At 35.2% G+C, this 18,131-nt stretch overlaps 1 protein-coding gene across 1 annotated transcript in view; it reads left to right on the forward strand.

Annotated features, from left to right (window-relative positions):
- The window catches only part of FASN3 (Fatty acid synthase 3), a 1,015,587-nt gene that overhangs the window by 978,473 nt on the left and 18,983 nt on the right, over positions 1–18,131 (forward strand). The window lies entirely within an intron of this gene.

Below are 18,131 nucleotides of genomic sequence, written 5' to 3' on the forward strand. Positions count from 1 at the left end.
AACGAAGCGCCATTTGAAATCGCGTCTCAGGCCCAAGTTCAGCGATAGGGTTATACAGCCATATGTGTTGAGGGTTAAGCCGTTGGCCGCAATAAGGGAGTAGTTTATTCGTTTTAGTGCACCAGGAGCAAGAGATTTCGGAAATGTGCAGAGGTCAGCGCCAGTGACTACCAGATATTGGACTTTGGTGACACGATCAGTTACGAAAAGACGGTTTGATTTAAATGAGGGGCCGCTAATCGCCGCTAACGGTCCGTTGTAGCATTTCCCTGGAACGAGCAAGGAGTTCTACAATGTTTGGCTTTCCTACCATAGCGTTGATGATACCAACACATATTATTTTCGGGTGCTGGTCAGGCTGCTTGAGAATTCGAACGAGGTCTGGAGCGAGAGCGAGACCGTGCACCGAGCATGTGGCCCTTGAACGCAGAGGCTAATTCATTAATTGAAACTTCCAGACGGGAAAATCGTGCCTCTAATGCTGTTGTCGTTGGCTCCTGTACGGTGTTTATGTGTGCTGTCGGCAATGCGATTTCGTGGATTTCGTCAGCAAGACTTGCCAGCTTTTCTAGATTAATATCTGCTGATGCGAGTATATACTTCGTTGTCATCGGTAATCTGCTGAGCCATGTGGTACGTAAAATATATCCAGGCACGGAGTCATCTAGGTTCTTGAGATGCCGGAGAAACTGTGATGGTTTTCTATTGCCCAATGTCTCTTTATCGAGCAGCATCTGCAGGCGTGCCTCTCGAGAAAGTGTAAGGCGTTCAACTAACGTTTCCTTGAGGCGACTCTAAGGCGTATCTGCTGGCACGCTTAAGAGAATATCTTCAACCTCAGTGGCGGCTTTGGCGTCTAGCTGCGATGAAGCGTAGTGATACCTTGTTAGTTCGTCAGTGATTCCGGAAAGATGAAACTGCCCTTCAAGTTGGGCGAACCATAAAGCTGGGCGTTCGGCATTGAAAGCGGGCTCCGTATCGAAACACGTTGAAGTGGCGCCGTATTATCAGGCGGTGTATCAGTGTTGTTTGGCATGACGATATCAGTGAATCACACCACCATAAAAAGATGATAATTCTCAAAAATTCCAAAGGAAATTCGAACTTTGTACGTGGACGATAGCACTATGTTTGCGTTCGTTTTCTAAAACCAGACCACAAAGTGCACTGAAAAAATGCACTTGCAATTTCGCGGAATAGTTAACGCAATATAATTTACTTCCAAAACTGCTAAAAACTAATCACGCGATCACGTCGGGGTCACCAGTTGTGGTGGCTTTGGGTATCCCATAATTAAAAAAATGAAAACTTGGTTCTTAGTTCTTTATTTAAGCGATCCGAATATTACAAATTATTATAAATTACTGACTTAACTTCATGTGCAGAAATTGCGCTAAGACTTTTATAGCTGCCGGAAAACCCGTTGTTGAAAAACTGTTAGGTGATTATGTATTCCTTTTACGCTTTGTTCTTAAATTTGTTTATCATAATTGGGCATGCTGGATCGCCTGATTTGGGTCACCCCAAAAAAGGTGACACCCGGTGCGGACCGCCCCCGCCCACCTCCCCTTTGCTCCGCCACTGATGCTAATTGAAATTCAAAAGGTCTGGTGACAACACAACATTTATTGATGTTCAGTTTGAGACAATTCAAGGTGCACCACTGATTAAGTGAATTGAGATCAAGTTGTAACATATGACTATCACTTACATCACGGTACAAGTTTGACGTCATCCGCGAACATTAGGCGCCTAGCGAATTTAAAGCAATTCGGTAGTTCATTTATAAATAAAATAAACAGCAATGATCTGCATTGAGTACCCTGAGGGATACCTGATGTTATAGAAGGTAAAGACGTGGAAGGAAATGTAGGCGATGTAGGAATGCTATGATTCTCATAAACATTCTGAAAAAAATTTTGTATTGTAAGAGATAGCGACATCATATTCCAAGTTCGTTGGGAATCCATTTTTTTTCCTTCTGGAATCTATATATTTCCAAAAGGTTCTGGGATTGAATTTAAAATTCGTTTCTACGGAGTACATATAGTGCCTAAATAACTTATGAAAATGATCATACTCCTTTCTTAAATGAATGAAGTTTAGACGATTGACTTCAGAATTATTTTCCTAGAACCTCTTAAAAGCTCAATTCTTTTTATTTCTTAAGTTACAGGGTCTTAGATTGAACCAAGGTGGCTTGTTTATAGCTGCGCATCTTTTTAAAGAAACAAAATTAGAGATGGCTTGCGCACAATATTTCGTAGGAAGCATTGGGACGGCCGGAATTTTTCAGAAACTCTCAATCGGAAGAGTGCAAAAAACTATTAATAGACTTATAATGGGCACTCATGTAATCACGCCGAACTGGTGGTTCATCTTTTACGATATCGAAACTATAAGACATAATACAGAGAAAAATTACCTTATGATGGAAGCTATTATTCAAAATTGGAATGAATAGACATTCATGGCATGATTATTTTAAATTTTGAGTAACACATATTAGATGTAGGATTCTATTATTATCATTCTGAACTCATTTACGCTTACGACATAGATTTCGACGTTAGAGCTAAGATTATGCAGTATTAAGGTTTTATTATGATTCTCCCAAAAGATATTGGGTAGATTAAAGTCGCTTAAGAAAATAATTTCATTACCAGACTTTAGAGAATTTGAGATTGCAATCACATTTTCTATATGTTTCACATACATTTCTATATCACTACCAGGAGTAAGAGACTAAGGTATTAATGATTTGTTGCTAGAAAATTAACTCTAATGCAGATTTGATCTAACAACTCATCTTAGCTCTTAAATAAATAAATAATAAATGTAAGGCGCGATAACCTCCGAAGAGATCTAAGGCCGAGCTTCTCTTCCAATTTGCTTGCCAAACACTGCCGAGGGGCGACACCGCTTAGAAAATTTTTCTTCTAATTGAAAAACCCTATTTCTAAAATTTTGATGTTGCTTTGCTCGGGCGCGAACCCAGGGCATACTGTGTGATAGGCGGAGCACGCTACCATCACACAACGGTGGCCGCATCTTAGCTCTTACAGCCAGTAAAACATCATCACCATTTTGATGTCCGGTAGCTTGAACATCACGATTCTTTCGGTACACATTATAATGATCATCGAAGTATTCGCTTGAAGATATGGCACAGTTCAGCCAAGTTTCAGTAAAGCCACGAACTCATATTCATGATGTCATGTATCACGATGAAGTTGGCCGGGTTTGGTGCGCATGTCACCAACGTTCTGATAGTGTAAAGGGTATTTTGAGCAATTGATACGTTGAGATTTTGCGGCACCATAACATTTATGTGTTGCATCTCCCCGCTTTTAAAAAAATTTAAACGGCTGCACTATTAAATTGGCTGACCAAATGTTAGAGCTTATCGTAAAGCATAGGAGAAGTTCCAGGTTTAAAGTTCATTCTTTTTAAAGAGTATGTATAGATACCTCTTTTAATAAGCGCATTACAATATAAGTTTGTTGATTTGATTGAAGTATGGGTACGCACAGAGTGGACTCTGAAAGCCGAGCCGAGATTTTCAGTGCGATAAAGATTGTCATTGCGATCAATGATGACATGATATGAAACTTCTCGCTCTCTGAGAGCGCGTGAAAATGTGCATTTTTTATAACATTGACCATAGATGCCATCATCCTCAAAATCAAATTTGGGCATTTCGGAATAACTTTGGGGTATTTTACATGGTAAAGGTTTAATTTATGATTTTCACCGAAAACTTACTCAAGATTGTCAAATGGGATATCAAAAAACTCGAATTTTTTCAGGATCACAAATACAAAAAAAAGCTTATTTTACCCGTTAAAAATTTTTCTGTGACAACACGTGAAATTTAATTTTTTGATAGCTAAGATAAAATGTACTTATCTCTTTTCGTGCGTTAATATAACAGCTCATTTAATTTTGTTATTTCTTGTACCTTTTTTACAAATTTTTGATCCGCTTATGTAGTTGAATACACTTGAAATGAAAAATAATGAAAACGCACCGATTTTCTTGGAATTTTTTTTGCGCGGTTTACGCAACTCTGATCTTCAAGACCCATTCTTGGAAACGAATGAAGTTTGTTTACAATTGAATGAACCAATGTTTACAATTGAATGAACTTTAAGACCCATTCCTGGAAACGAATTGAGAGAGAATGAATGTTTCGTATCATGTCATCATTGATTGCGATAAAACTAATTACATACAAGTCAATACAATAAGCTTGTGTATAACACAGTGAACGCCGACAAGAGCGGAGCGCAAATCCGATGAATGCGAGAAAACAGTTTCAAAGCGTTTTGCGCGCTCTTTTGCATTGTTGATGTTTGCTTTTTAGCGTGCAGTCGTGTTTTTAATGGTATAAAAATAAAAAAAATGGATGACGATCAAATAATAAGTGAATTGTTTTCTTTTAGTGTAATTGGATGTTTTCCAAATTCTGGGGTGTTAATAATTGCATTAATCACACTAGGAGAAACAAACTACTCTTCATCGGATGAATCCATTACCGTGTACAGCAATTTTATAAACATAAATGAACAACAAGATAAAAGCAAAACAGATGGAATAAACAGAATTTCAGCACTGATTCTCGCATTCACTGTGTTATATACAAATTTTCTTCTCGCTCGGCATCAGCGCTCACTCTGTTCGTACCCGTAGAGACGTATTCAACTATATCATTAGCAGTGACAGCTGTGACTGAAGGTTTAAACGAAGCCAAGTGTAACTATTTTACGGGAAAGCAACAGCGAGTTCTTCGCTTGGATTGCATCCAACAACAACTCTACGACTCTTTGCATTCTTTTTTGCGCTTTTCTCCTTATTTCTCTTGATGCTGAGATCGGAAGAGCTGGCATCAGCAGTAACATTAACACTCTTGCTTACCTTTTTTTTCTGACTGTTAAGAGCTTTAGAGCACTCAGCGAGGTGATATCAGGGATGATAAATGGATTTTTTCATTTTGTATATAACGAGGAAAAAGTGCAAAAACTGTTTTTAGTCAGGAAACTTTCTAGCACAGATTAAAAGACTACCTTTTTTCGAAAAGGTTGTTTGATAGAATAGTATCCACATTAACACCGCAGTAAACTTAATCTGGGGTTAAGTGATTTTCGTCTTAATCAATATTTAACATCCGAATAGGACTGGAGTCTAAATAAAATTTTTTTATAAAATTTTTTATTTGGTAATAATTAAATGTATGTGAATATATTCAGACTGCATTTCTATATTCACATTATTTATTTCATTTGAAATATAAGAAAGAAATGTAAAATACACTTTATAAATAGGACTTTGAAAATTTTCAGATATAAGATTAATATATTGATTACAGCTTTTATTTTCAAATACCTAAAGATCAAAATAATACTTGCTCAAGAATTCTATCTATGACTGCTTGTCTAGAAAGCCACCTTGTGGGGGCGTACTTTAGAATAACATGCATTTCTGTACCGAAATGTCTTTTAAAAATTTATAAATTTTGTTGGAAAATACATCACAAGCGGCCATTGAAGCTAAATTTAAAATGTGACAAACACATCCATTAACATGCAGATTTGGAACAACTTGCTGCAGCCTTGCTTGCACTCCGCTTTTTGCTCCCATCATAACCGAGCAATTGTCGGCAGTGAAACCAATAATTTTTTCAAGTGGTATTGAATGGTCTTTCAAAGATTCAATAATGGCATTAAAAACACCTTCCGTGCTACTATCGGTCAAAGGTATCAAATCTAAAAATCCATCAATGCAAAAAAATTCGAATCGAAACTGCAAAATTTTTTGATATGCATATATCAGCCGCTTCATCTATTATTAGAGAGTAATAATTCTTCTGACAAAATTCAATTATGGATTTATAATTTTCTGGCCCTGTTATTTGAGTTATTATTTTCTGTGCTTTAATTCTATTGATGCAAAATGTGTTCACAATTTTAGAATCAGTTATGCTATTTTTCATAGGCACATTTAAATGATCCATAATTGCAAATGGCAAATTGTGCTCAGCAACAAAACAAATTAACTATATATTTTCTTCGAAAAATTTAAAATTTTTTTGTACCATCAGAGCTGCTTTGCAAATGACTTTAAGTGTAGTGCTGTATTTTAAAAAATGTACCAAATATGTCAATGTAGTACCAACGTACTTTCGGGAAGCGAAATATACCAAAAAAAGTACAAATGTACCATGGTTATCATTAATGGGTGATATATTCTGGGATGATAAATGGTTTTTTTCATTTTGTACCAAACGAGGGAAAAAAAATGTACCAAATCATCCAAAAATGTGCCAAAAGTTTTCGGATGCGAATTTGAACCAAACTAGAGTTATATTCTGCCTCTTTATCCAAAAACTGTTTTTAGTCAAGAAACTCTTTGAGTTCTTTAAATACCTCAGTTGACAAAAAGCTTTTTTTCGTATCTATATTATGACAACTACTGTTAGCTGATTTTATCGAGTCTTTAGTTTTTATTAAATTCGAAACTGTTTTTATTTGAAGTATATTTCTGCACTTAGATTTAATTAAATTTTGTATAAAAAATCTCCTTTCTACGTTTGTGGATGAATGTGGAATCGACAAGATGCCTTGAACTATTCTATAAATATTGGAAAACATTTGCTCGTTTAATTCATTTTTAACTGTTCTTAATTCTGCCCAAAAGCTGCATATATTTAAATTCTTGAATTTTTAAGGCTCTCATTCTCTGCTAAAGCTCTAAATTCCGAATTAATTTTCTCTATTTTATCAAATTCAGATTTCGGAAACAAGTCCATAACTAAAGCCACAACACTATTTGTTTCGCCGCTTAAAATACTTTCTGATGATAGCTTTGCAGCCCACAACAAAGTTTTATCATTTAAATTTACTTTCTTTAATAAGGTACTACAAATTTGTATATAAAATTGTTTAGCACAGCTCTTAAATATGTGTACGTCATCTTCTTCGAAAAGGTTGTTTGATAGAATAATATCCACATTAACACCGAAGTAAACTTCATCTGGGGTTAAGTGATTTTCGTCTAAATCAATATTTAACATCCAAATAGGACTGGAGTCTAAATAAGATTTTTTTATAAAATTTTTAATTTGGTAATGTATGCGAATATCTTCAGACTGCGTTTCTATATTCACATTATTTATTTCATTTAAAATATAAGAAAGTGATGTAAAATATACTTTATAAATAGGACTTTTGAAAATTTTCAGATATAAAATTAATATTTTGATTACTGCTTTTATTTTCAAATACGTAAAGTTTTAAATAATACCTGAGGTATCCCATTGCTCAAGAATTCTATCTAAGACTGCTTGTCCAGAAAGCCACCTTGTGAGGGCGTACTTTAGTATAACATGCATTTCTGTACCGAAAAGTTCTTGAAAACTCGGAAAGTCTGCCGTCCTAACGGGAATTTATCCAAAAATGATAGTTTACGTCTTTTAAAAATGTATCAATTTTGTTGGGAAATACATTACAAGCGGCCATTGAAGCTAAATTTAAAATGTGACAAAGACATCCATTTACATGCAGATTTGGAACAACTTGCTTCAGCATTGGTTGCACTCCGCTTTTTGCTCCCATCATAACCGAGCAACTGTCGGCAGTGAAACCAATCATTTTTTCAAGTGGCATTGATTGGTCTTTCAAATATTTAATAATGGCATTAAAAATACCCTTCGTGCTGCTATCGGTCAATGGTATGAAATCTAAAAATCTATCAATGCACTTTTTATCAAAAATTCGAATCGAAACTGCCAATTTTTTTGATATATATATATATATATCAGCCGTTTCATCTATTATTAGAAAGTAAAAATTCTTCTGACAAAATGCAATTATGGATCTATAATTTTCTGGCCCTTTTATTTGAGTTATTATTTTCTGTGCTTTAATTCTATTGATGTAAAATTTGTTCACAATTTTAGAATCAGTTATGCTATTTTTCATAAGCATATTTAAATGATCCATAATTGCAAATGCAAATTGTGCTTGGCAACAAAACAACTTAAATATCTATATATTTTCTTCGAAAAATTTTAAATTTTTTGTACATTCAGAGCTGCTTTGCAAATGACTTGAAATGTTGGGCGGTGTTTTACAAAAATGTAGCAAATATGTCCATGTAGTACCAACGTACTTTCGGGAAACGAAATGTACCAAAAAAATTACAAATGTAGCATGATTATCATCACTGTTCTGTGTTAGACGAATTGGAGGTAGCATCAAAGAGGATAAATATAATAAGAGCCGTCAGTCGTTATTTTTTAGGCATTTACTCGATGTAAACTGTGAGGTAGTCGCTACTTTTCTTTTATGAGGGCATTTTTGAATTGCTTTCCCTTTATCCATGCGGTGTTGTCACTTTATGCAAACGTGTTTTTTGGAAAGAGCATTAAATAATTAATTAAATACAGTCGGAAAAATAAACACAAATACCCCATGAAAATGTATAGAATACATTTATAAACATCTCGCCCAAAAAAAAATAGCGACTACCTCATAGTTTACATCGAGTAAATGCCTAAAAAATAACGAGTGACGGCTCTTATTATATTTATCCTCTTTGGTAGCGTTGACATTCTCATATTTGTCATCTAAAGCAGGGATAACGATTTTGAAAGTGTGGCTGTGTGAGTAAACTAAAATCGTCTTATTGGTAGTGGTTTAGTTTGTGATGAAAACTCAATGAGGTAGGAACCTATGCACGCATCTTTGTTAACACACAAAAAGTAATTCCTAAATATGCCATATAAATAATACTTTATTGATTCAGTCTAAGGAAAAATTTTAACAAAATAAATTGTTAATATGAAACCATGAAAATATTCTGCGCATGAGCGTTTGTTTGCAAAATATCTTTTCCCAAATGCGCAAATAAACAACAGCCTCAACTGATGTTGCTACTCTGCTGGATCCATTGTAAACTTTACCAAGTAGCGCAACTAACAGCTGATCGCTCAAAATTTGCACACACACACAAACATCACTAATGGCCATATTACGGAAATATTAGGGAAATTGAAGTTAAATTTTTAAACAGACATAAAATGATATAATTTTGGAATATATAGCATCTAGGACACCTTAATTGCAGTAATTAAAAGAAAATGTTTCCTTATACTCAAGTATTTAATTATTTTTTTTTTAATTTATCTTTAACATTGATGCAATGGTTGATCCAATGCAACTCTGGTCTTCCTACTGTTCTTCATTCCACTCCATTCGGGGGCCTATTTTCACGGCCTGCGAGTGTCTTCCACTCTATTCGCAACATAACCTCGAATTAAGCTGCCAAACTATATAGTAAACAATGGCTTGTCCAGCGACAACTAATGCGGCAGTTACGAACGTACGTACCAAAAACGTGTCAGCTGACACGACCTATCTTATAAGTGTGCAATGCAAACGAAAACTCAGCGACGTGCAACGCCCGTTCGTACGTATCCCGAAACGTAGAAATCAAAACAATTTTGATTTTTTCCGTAAGAACGTGTCAGCTGATCGCTCTCTCACTAGACAGAGTTGCCTAGTAAACTTTTGTGCCCTAATTTTTGACCGTTTGCAGTTTTATGCAAAAACACCTAATTAAAGTTTGAAAAATTGTGAAAATAAATGGAAATAATAATATAAAAGTGCAGATTATAAATATGTAATCTATTTATATTTATTTAATATTAATTCCAGCCTTTTACAACATCAAAAATTAAATTGGAAAAAGTTGATGTTTCCATAAGCATGCATGCAAAATGGTCAATGGCAACAGTGCTTATCTGTAAACAATACGCACACAAATATGTTATATACATGTACACAGACGCACACATTGATTCCTACGGGCTTGAGGGTTCGGTCAAACGTGTTTCGTACGACAAACGTCCGTACGTACGGCACACGTCGGTGGGTAATTGCCGCTTTAAGCCGAATAAAGACGAAAGATAAAAATAATACCTGTGAAGTGGCGCCAATATGTAGTGTACCCTACAAGAAACGCTGATAGGTTTACTAATACACTCACACTTGTAATTGACAATGCTGATCCTGCGATGACGTAAACATTGATACTCAAATTTATGTATGTTCCTTTGTTCGCTCACGCATGTCCGCATGTTCCCAATGACAGCTTATAATCATGAAAAAGGACTCAAACTGGGAAGGCTTCGGACACCTGGTATAGAACAAAAGAACATACAGCAGATACCATAATGCATGTGAGACAGATACATAATTCTCAACGGAATTTCATGTATGCGAGAACAGATTATCCGATTTAATCATGTTGTCACTACTGACTGTCATATGGCAATCAAATGATTATCACGGTTGTTTTGTTATTTCTTAAATTCCGCCATTTTCAAACGACGAAAACCATATAAAAAATAAGTCTAAAAAATGAAAAAGAGAGCATTTCAAAGCTCCATGCTAAAAGAAAAAAATCTAAAATAATATTAAAAAATACCAAAAGCTGTCGGAATGTATGGGGCGCACTCAAAAAATTGATACGCGAAAAATAATAGTGGTTAGTGGTGATTCATTTTTAAATGTGTTTCCGCATGAGGAAAACGCTCTTCTGTTGTTTTGTTATTTTCTGAATTTAAATTGAACATTTTGAACTCGAATTCTTATAAAACTATTTATTTTAAACAAATAAGAAACACGTTTGCTTTTATCACGTACAAAATTAAAAACGTAATGAAATAAAGTAAATAAAAAGCAAAAAGCATGGTTTCATTTTTGGCGGAATATAACAATGGTAATTTATGATAGTATAACAGTCAAACCTGATATCTACAGTAAACTATCATTTATGACACTTTTTGATAGTTAGAGTGTCAGCACTGATCCAGGAAAAGGAATGAGAGTGAGCAGTACGGCTATATACTTAATCAGTAGGCCATGTTAGTGTATAAGAAGGAGACAAAAACTCACACGTACACAGTTGTTTACATCACATTTGCGCAAGTCCCCTTAAGTTTGTGATAGAAAGTTTGTATGAGGCGCTGATCGTTAGGTTGACATTGCTGACAATCGGATGATAGTCATATGATAGTCAGTGTTCTTGTAGGGTACTTGATTGTATTGATACTACTGTAGTCCAGTGATGATATCCATGATACATTTGTACTTTTTTTTTGGTATATTTCGCTTCCCGAAAGTACGTTGGTACTACATTGACATATTTGGTACATTTTTGTAAAACACCGCCCTACACTTCAAGTCATTTGCAAAGCAGCTCTGAACGTACAAAAAAATTTTAAATTTTTCGAAGAAAATATGTAGTTAAGTTGTTTTGTTGCCGAACACAATTTGCCATTTGCAATTATGGATCATTTAAATATAGCTAACTTATTCTAAAATTGTGAACAAATTTTGCGTCAATAGAATTAAAGCACAGAAAATAAAAAATAAAAAATAAATGTAAGGCGCGATAACCTCCGAAGAGATCTAAGGCCGAGCTTCTCTTCCAATTTGCGTCGTGCTCCTCTTGATTTTCCCTACAAATTGGCCGGACGGGACCTACATGATTTTTATGCCGACTCCGAACGGCATCTGCAAGGCAGATGAGTTTTCACTGAGAGCTTTTCATGGCAGAAATACACCCGGAGCGACCCCGCTTAGAAAAATTTTCTTCTAATTGAAAACCCTTATTTCTAAAATTTTTGATGTTGCTTTGCCCGGGGTTTGAACCCAGGGCATCCGGTGTGGTTGGCGGAGCACGCTACCATCACACCACGGTGGCCGCCAAGCACAGAAAATAATAACTCAAATAACAGGGTCGGAAAATTATAAATCTATAACTGCATTTTGTCAGAAGAATTATTACTCTCTAATAATAGATGAAACGACTGATATATTTATATCAAAAAATTTGGCAGTTTCGATTCGAATTTTGATAAAAAGTGCATTGATAGATTTTTAAATTTGATACTTTTGACCGATAGTATGTTAATCGATGTGTTTGTCACATTTTAGATTTAGCTTCAATGGCCGCTTGCGATGTATTTCCCAACAAAATTGATAAGTTTTCAAAAGACGTAAACTATCATGTTTGTAACAGCCCCCTTAGGAGGGCAGACTTTCAGAGTTTTCAAGAACATTTCGGTACAGAAATGCATGTATACTAAAGTACGCCCCCACAGCCCCTAGACAAGCAGTCATAGATAGAATTCTTGAGCAATGGGATGCCCTCAAGTATTTTTTTAATCTTTACGTATTTGAAAATAAAAGCAGTACTCAAAATACTAATCTTATATCTGAAAATTTTCAAAGTCCTATTTATAAAGTATATTTTATATTTCTTTCTTATATTTTGAATGAAATAAATAATGTGAATATAGAAATGCAGTCTGAAGATGTTCGCATACATTTACTAATTACCAAATTAAAAATTTTACAAAAAAATCTTATTTAGACTCCAGTCCTATTTGGATGTTAAATATTGATTCAGACGAAAATCACTGAACCCCAGATGAAATTTACTGCGATGTGGGTATTATTCTATCAAACAACTTTTTAGAAAAAGATGACGTACACATATTTAAGAGCTGTGCTGAACAATTTATATACAATTTTGTAGTACTTTGTTAAAGGAAGTAAATTTTAATGATAGAACTTTGTTGTGGGGTGCAAAGCTTTCACCAGAAAGTATTTTAAGCTGTAAATGAAATAGTACTGTGCCTTTAGTTATGAACTTGTTTCCGAAATCTGCATTTAATAAAATAGAGGAAATTAATTCTGAATTTAAAGCTTTAGCAGAGCACGAGAGCCTTAAAAAATTCAAAAATTTAAATATATGTAGCTTTCGGGAAGAGTTAAGATCAGTTAAAAGTAAATTACATACGCAAATATTTTCCAATATTTATAGAATAGTTCAAGGCATATTGTCGATTCCACAGTCATCCACAAACGTAGAAAGGATATTTTCCATACAAAATTTAATTAAAACTAAGTGTAGAAATAGACTTCAAACAAATACAGTTTAAAATTTAAAGTTTATAGAACAGTTCAAGTCGTATTGTCCATTCCACATTCATCCCCAAACGTAGAATGGATATTTTCCATACAAAATTTAATTAAAACTAAGTGTAGAAATATACTTCAAATAAATACAGTTTAAAATTTAATAAAAACTAAAGACTTGATGAAATCAACTAACACTAGTTGTCATAATATAGATACGAAAAAAAAGCTTTTTGTCAACTAAGGTATTTAAAGAACTCAAAGAAGAAGAACTGTTAATGTAGTGATTGGAACATGAGTTATTAGTATAGATATAGGCGACAATTTGTCAACTATTATACCTGAATCTAAATCTTTTGTACGTGAAATGTTTTTGCATTGAATGCAGCTGTTATTTTTTGAAGTATTAATTTTATGTTCCTTACTGGTACTCAATAAAGAAATGTTTTTATATATGTACATAATTGTACGCTTCAATCGATAAAGTTCTTTTATTATTTTTACTGGAAAAGTATTTCTTCATAAATCATATTTCCCTGTTATATGTGTTTAATTTGTGTCTGAAAGTTTCGTAACTAAAAACAGTTTTTGGATAAAGAAGCAGAATATAGCTCTAGTTTGGTTCAAATTTACATCCTTTTGGTACATTTTTGGTTGATTAGGTACATTTTTTTCCTCGTTTGGTACAAAATGAAAAAATCCATTTATCACCTCTGCTGTAGTCACGTTAGATTATAAGTTTATTGATCCAACGTAAATTTATTACATAAATAATACTCTTACAACTAATAAATGAAATTTAAGCGTGAGTTACCCACGAACGTACGTAGAAAAAACGTGTAAGCTGACACGACCTAACTTATGAGTGTGCAATGTAAACGAAAACTCGCCCACGTTCAACGTACGTACGTACGTAGCCCGGAACATAGAAGGGGGACTCATGTAACCGTATAAATGCCTTATAAAGTGTGTAAACGTATAAATTTATCTAGTTTACGCACGAGCTGTCAAATTTTGTATGAAAAATCATTTACACAATTTGTATAAATTTACGCGCACATTTCATTGTGTAAACGCGATAAACTCAAAGGAATGCAACCTTGCAGACATTACAGCAGGCATTTTCATCAGAAATCTCCAACATCAGCAAGTAATTTACAAGAATATCTTAGTAAAGACGTTTTAGTTTTGATTTTTCACTTAATCTTGGTATTTTTTAATTTGTATAACAATCAAAAAAATTTTTGTGGAAATAATACAGCTGAAAAACAATCAAGTTTATCAAGAGTATTACTAGGTGCGTTCATATAACCGCGTGTGTAAATGGATATAATTTTACACCTTATAAGTTTATATGCTATCATGAGTCCCCCTAGAAATCAAATCAATTTTGATTTTTTTCCGTAAGAACGTGTCAGCTCATCGCTCTCTCACATGACAGAGTTGCCTATTAAATATTTTGTGTGCTATGTTTGGACCGTTTGCAGTTAATATACAAAACGGCCTAATGATTGTTTCAAATTTTGTTGAAAAATCTCGAAATTATTATATGAAATTGCAGGTTACAAATAAATGAACTAGAAATTCTTATTCAGTATTTGTGTCTGCCATTTACATCATGGAAATATGTAATTCCAAAAGTTGATGTTTGCATAAGCATGCATGGAAACTGGTGAATGGCAACAGTGCTTTGCTGTAAACAATACACACACAAATATGTTATGTACATATACACAGACGCGCACATTGATTCCTACGGGCTTGATGGTTCGCTCAAACGTGTTTTGTACGACAAAAGTCCGTACGTACGACACACGTCAATCCATAAAGCGGGAGTCATTGGTGCCGTATGTCGTATCGCTGTAGTCGTATCCCTAACGTAATCAGCTGTTTATCGTTACGACGGTAAACCAAAAACCAATTGGTTGGCTACGATACGGTTACGATATTAGCGGTACAAATAATCGATTGCATTGATTCCCATAAGGTTGGTCGAATCACCTATTATAAAGTTACCGATACGGTTACTGATAGGGCACCAATGTCTGCAGCTTAACTGGCGCTTTAGTTAAAAATTGAGATGTTCTTGCTGAAATCTGTGGCTCGTCGTTCGTTGCGTTTAAGAATCTGTCATTAGCCCAAAACATCTTGCCGTCATGCAGAAAAGTGAACATGTTGCCACAAATAATTATTCAACTAAATGGTTATCGCTGATCTATAGATATTGTTGCTGGTTGCGTATTGGTATGAGATCGTTGATTGGCAGAAGAACGGCTGTCTGCGGCAGCCAAATTAGTTGCACTATTTGATGAAAGATTAGCGATCTGCAATGTTGCTGATTTCGGTTCAATGACCTTCGCGCGTCAATATGGCGTTGTCAACAGTAAAAGAATCACTGTTTTCCTCTTGCTGGCACTCACCACAATTAAACAATTTTAAAAATGTGTCTAATGCACTGATATTTTTAAGAGCTTTATCGATTTTTGATAGAGAGAATAGAATTGCATAATTCTCACATCTAAACATTATATTTTATTGTTTTTGACCAAATTTAAAGGAGTTGGCGATATGTTTGCACATTTTAAATGAGTTTTAGGCATGCAGATATCACATTAAAAATAGTCATCTTGCAAACATTGTGCATTACATTTTAGACACGTTTTCATTGCAAATAAAATTTGTAAACGCGAAAATAGAAAAAATACTTAGATCGCGAAAGAATACGCCCGTTCTCTACACTTGACTTGTTGGTTTTGTATTGTAGCTATGTCTTCGCGGATGGTGAATGAGGACAAAACGAAGTACCTGCTGTCAAAGAGTCAGCGCATATGCGCCTTGACAACCACGCTACTGTTAGCAGCCATAATTTCGAAATAGTAAAAGACTTCGTTTATTTGGGAACCAGAATCAACACTAGCAACAACATCAGCACTGAAATCCAGCGAAGAATCAATCTTGCCAATAAATGCTGCTTTGAACTAAGTAGGCAATTGAAAAGTGAAGTCCTCTCTCTGCGAACGAAAATCATACTCTACAAGTCACTTATCGTACCCGTCCTGCTATATGGCGCAGAAGCATGGACCATGACATCAGCATATGAAGCGGCTTTGGCAGTGTTCGAGAGAAAAGTTCTTCGAAAGATTTATGGATCTCTACGCGTTGGCGATGGCGAGTACCGAAGAAGATTTAATGATGAGCTGTACGAGCTATACGCAGACATCGACATAGTCCAGCGAATTAAAACGCAGCGGCTGCGCTGGCTAGGCTATGTTATGCGAATGAAAGATGATGCTCCGGCCAAGAAAGTGTTTCTATCGGAACCCGCCTATGGGAGCAGAGGTAGAGGGTGGCCCCACTCCGTTGGAAGGAGCAGGTGGAAAACGATTTAGACTCCCTTGATGTGACCAATTGGCGCCGGTTGGCGGAGCGAAGGAGCGACTGGCGCGCCTTGTTGTACGGCCATAACCGTTTAGACGGTTAAGCGCCAATTAAGTAAGTAAGTATGTCTTCGCATCACAATGGTGGAAGTTTGATTTAAATAAAAAGAAAAACAAATTTGCCATCTTCTAGGAGCCTATGCTTCTCGCTGTTTTCTATATATCTTAGCTGTGCCACTCCTAATAACTCGTGTCATAGCCTGTCGATCGAGGTATGAATATTAAATGTGCTCCATCGTTTCTTCCTCCAACCCGTAATTCCTACGCTTGGTATCCCTGACGAGTACTGATTTGGGAAAATGCGACGCCATAAGGCAGCCTATACGGAATATCCATCACCATTAAGAGTAACTTTGTTAGTCTAAGGTGAGACTTGCCCATAATATTGGACACTTTACAGCCCCGCGCAAGGTTCCACAAATGGCCTACTTGGTCGAAGATGTGCAACTCTTCCATTTTTAATCTCGCCCTATCGATTTGGGACGTCTATGGCACAAGCTTCGAGGGATGTGCCCTTTTTAGCCAGCTTATCCGCTTTTCCATTTCCATTTATTCATTGATGCCCAGCCTCCCAATAGAGATAAAACTTCTCCACACCACTGTCTTTCCATGGATTGCTTACACCCCAACATACTTTTAAATGTTTTTTGGCTGCTTGGCTTTCAATACAAAAGCTGAAGTGAATGCAATTTAAACTGTACTGTTTGTACTGCTTTGGCTAGGATCAAAGCAGTATACCACAGACCTTACTCATCCATTATTTGGGGACCTTCGGTGTGCACGTGTACCGCCTCGTCTGTTATTTTAGTGCCCTTGCGCCAACCTACCTTGTGGCTCTAAACGTCCCATCGAAGAACAGGTGCGGTATAAGGTAGTCCGTTCGTTCAGTATTTGATGACGCTATACTATTAGCGGTAGTTTTTTAGAATATAGTTTACACACTTGCACCAGTACTGAAACCGTCTTCATTTTTCGTAAAAAAACAAGAAATTCGTTTTCTGCAAAATCTTTACTACATATATACGGATGGGAAATAAAAAGTTACGTTAATCTTTTTGCTTAAAAAATTCTGGCAGCGGCTTATATAGTTATTATGTACACAGAGCCAAAAATGCCTAATAAAATTAATAAGATTGTCTTCATGAGCAGTTTTTAGGCTCAGGGGTAGTCGAAACGTTTGAAACGAAAAATAAACTGTATGCAAATCTCTTTGGTTTTATGATGAAATTCTTATTGATATTATTGAGTATAATTTCTTCTTATTTTTGTTCTATTTCTTTTCGTATATGCTATTTATATGAAAATCTTGTCATTTCCCTCCATTTTCCTCTGTAAAATATGGAAAAGGGGGAAAAAGAGAGAAAACTTTTTATTTTTTTAAGGTATCATCTTATATCTTATATTGATAAGAAATAACTTATTTATTTAAATTTTGCAACGAAACTGCCAATACACAAAACTTAAAAAGTTATTATTCTTATTCCCACATTTTTGGCATACACGGCTATTTACGCAGCCAATGATAACGGTCCTTTTCGTTTTTTCTAGTTGCCGTACAAACTGATATCACTTTTAATTTTGCAAGATATCTCTTTATAAATATTAATAAGAAATAACTTATTAATTGCACTTTTAAAACTTAACAGGCGGTTTAGTGATTGGCATACATGCATTTATACATATGTGGCGACATATTTATGCATAT

This window comes from Eurosta solidaginis, chromosome 1 (assembly GCF_040869045.1).
Source record: "Eurosta solidaginis isolate ZX-2024a chromosome 1, ASM4086904v1, whole genome shotgun sequence".
Taxonomy (NCBI): Eukaryota; Metazoa; Arthropoda; class Insecta; order Diptera; family Tephritidae; genus Eurosta; species Eurosta solidaginis.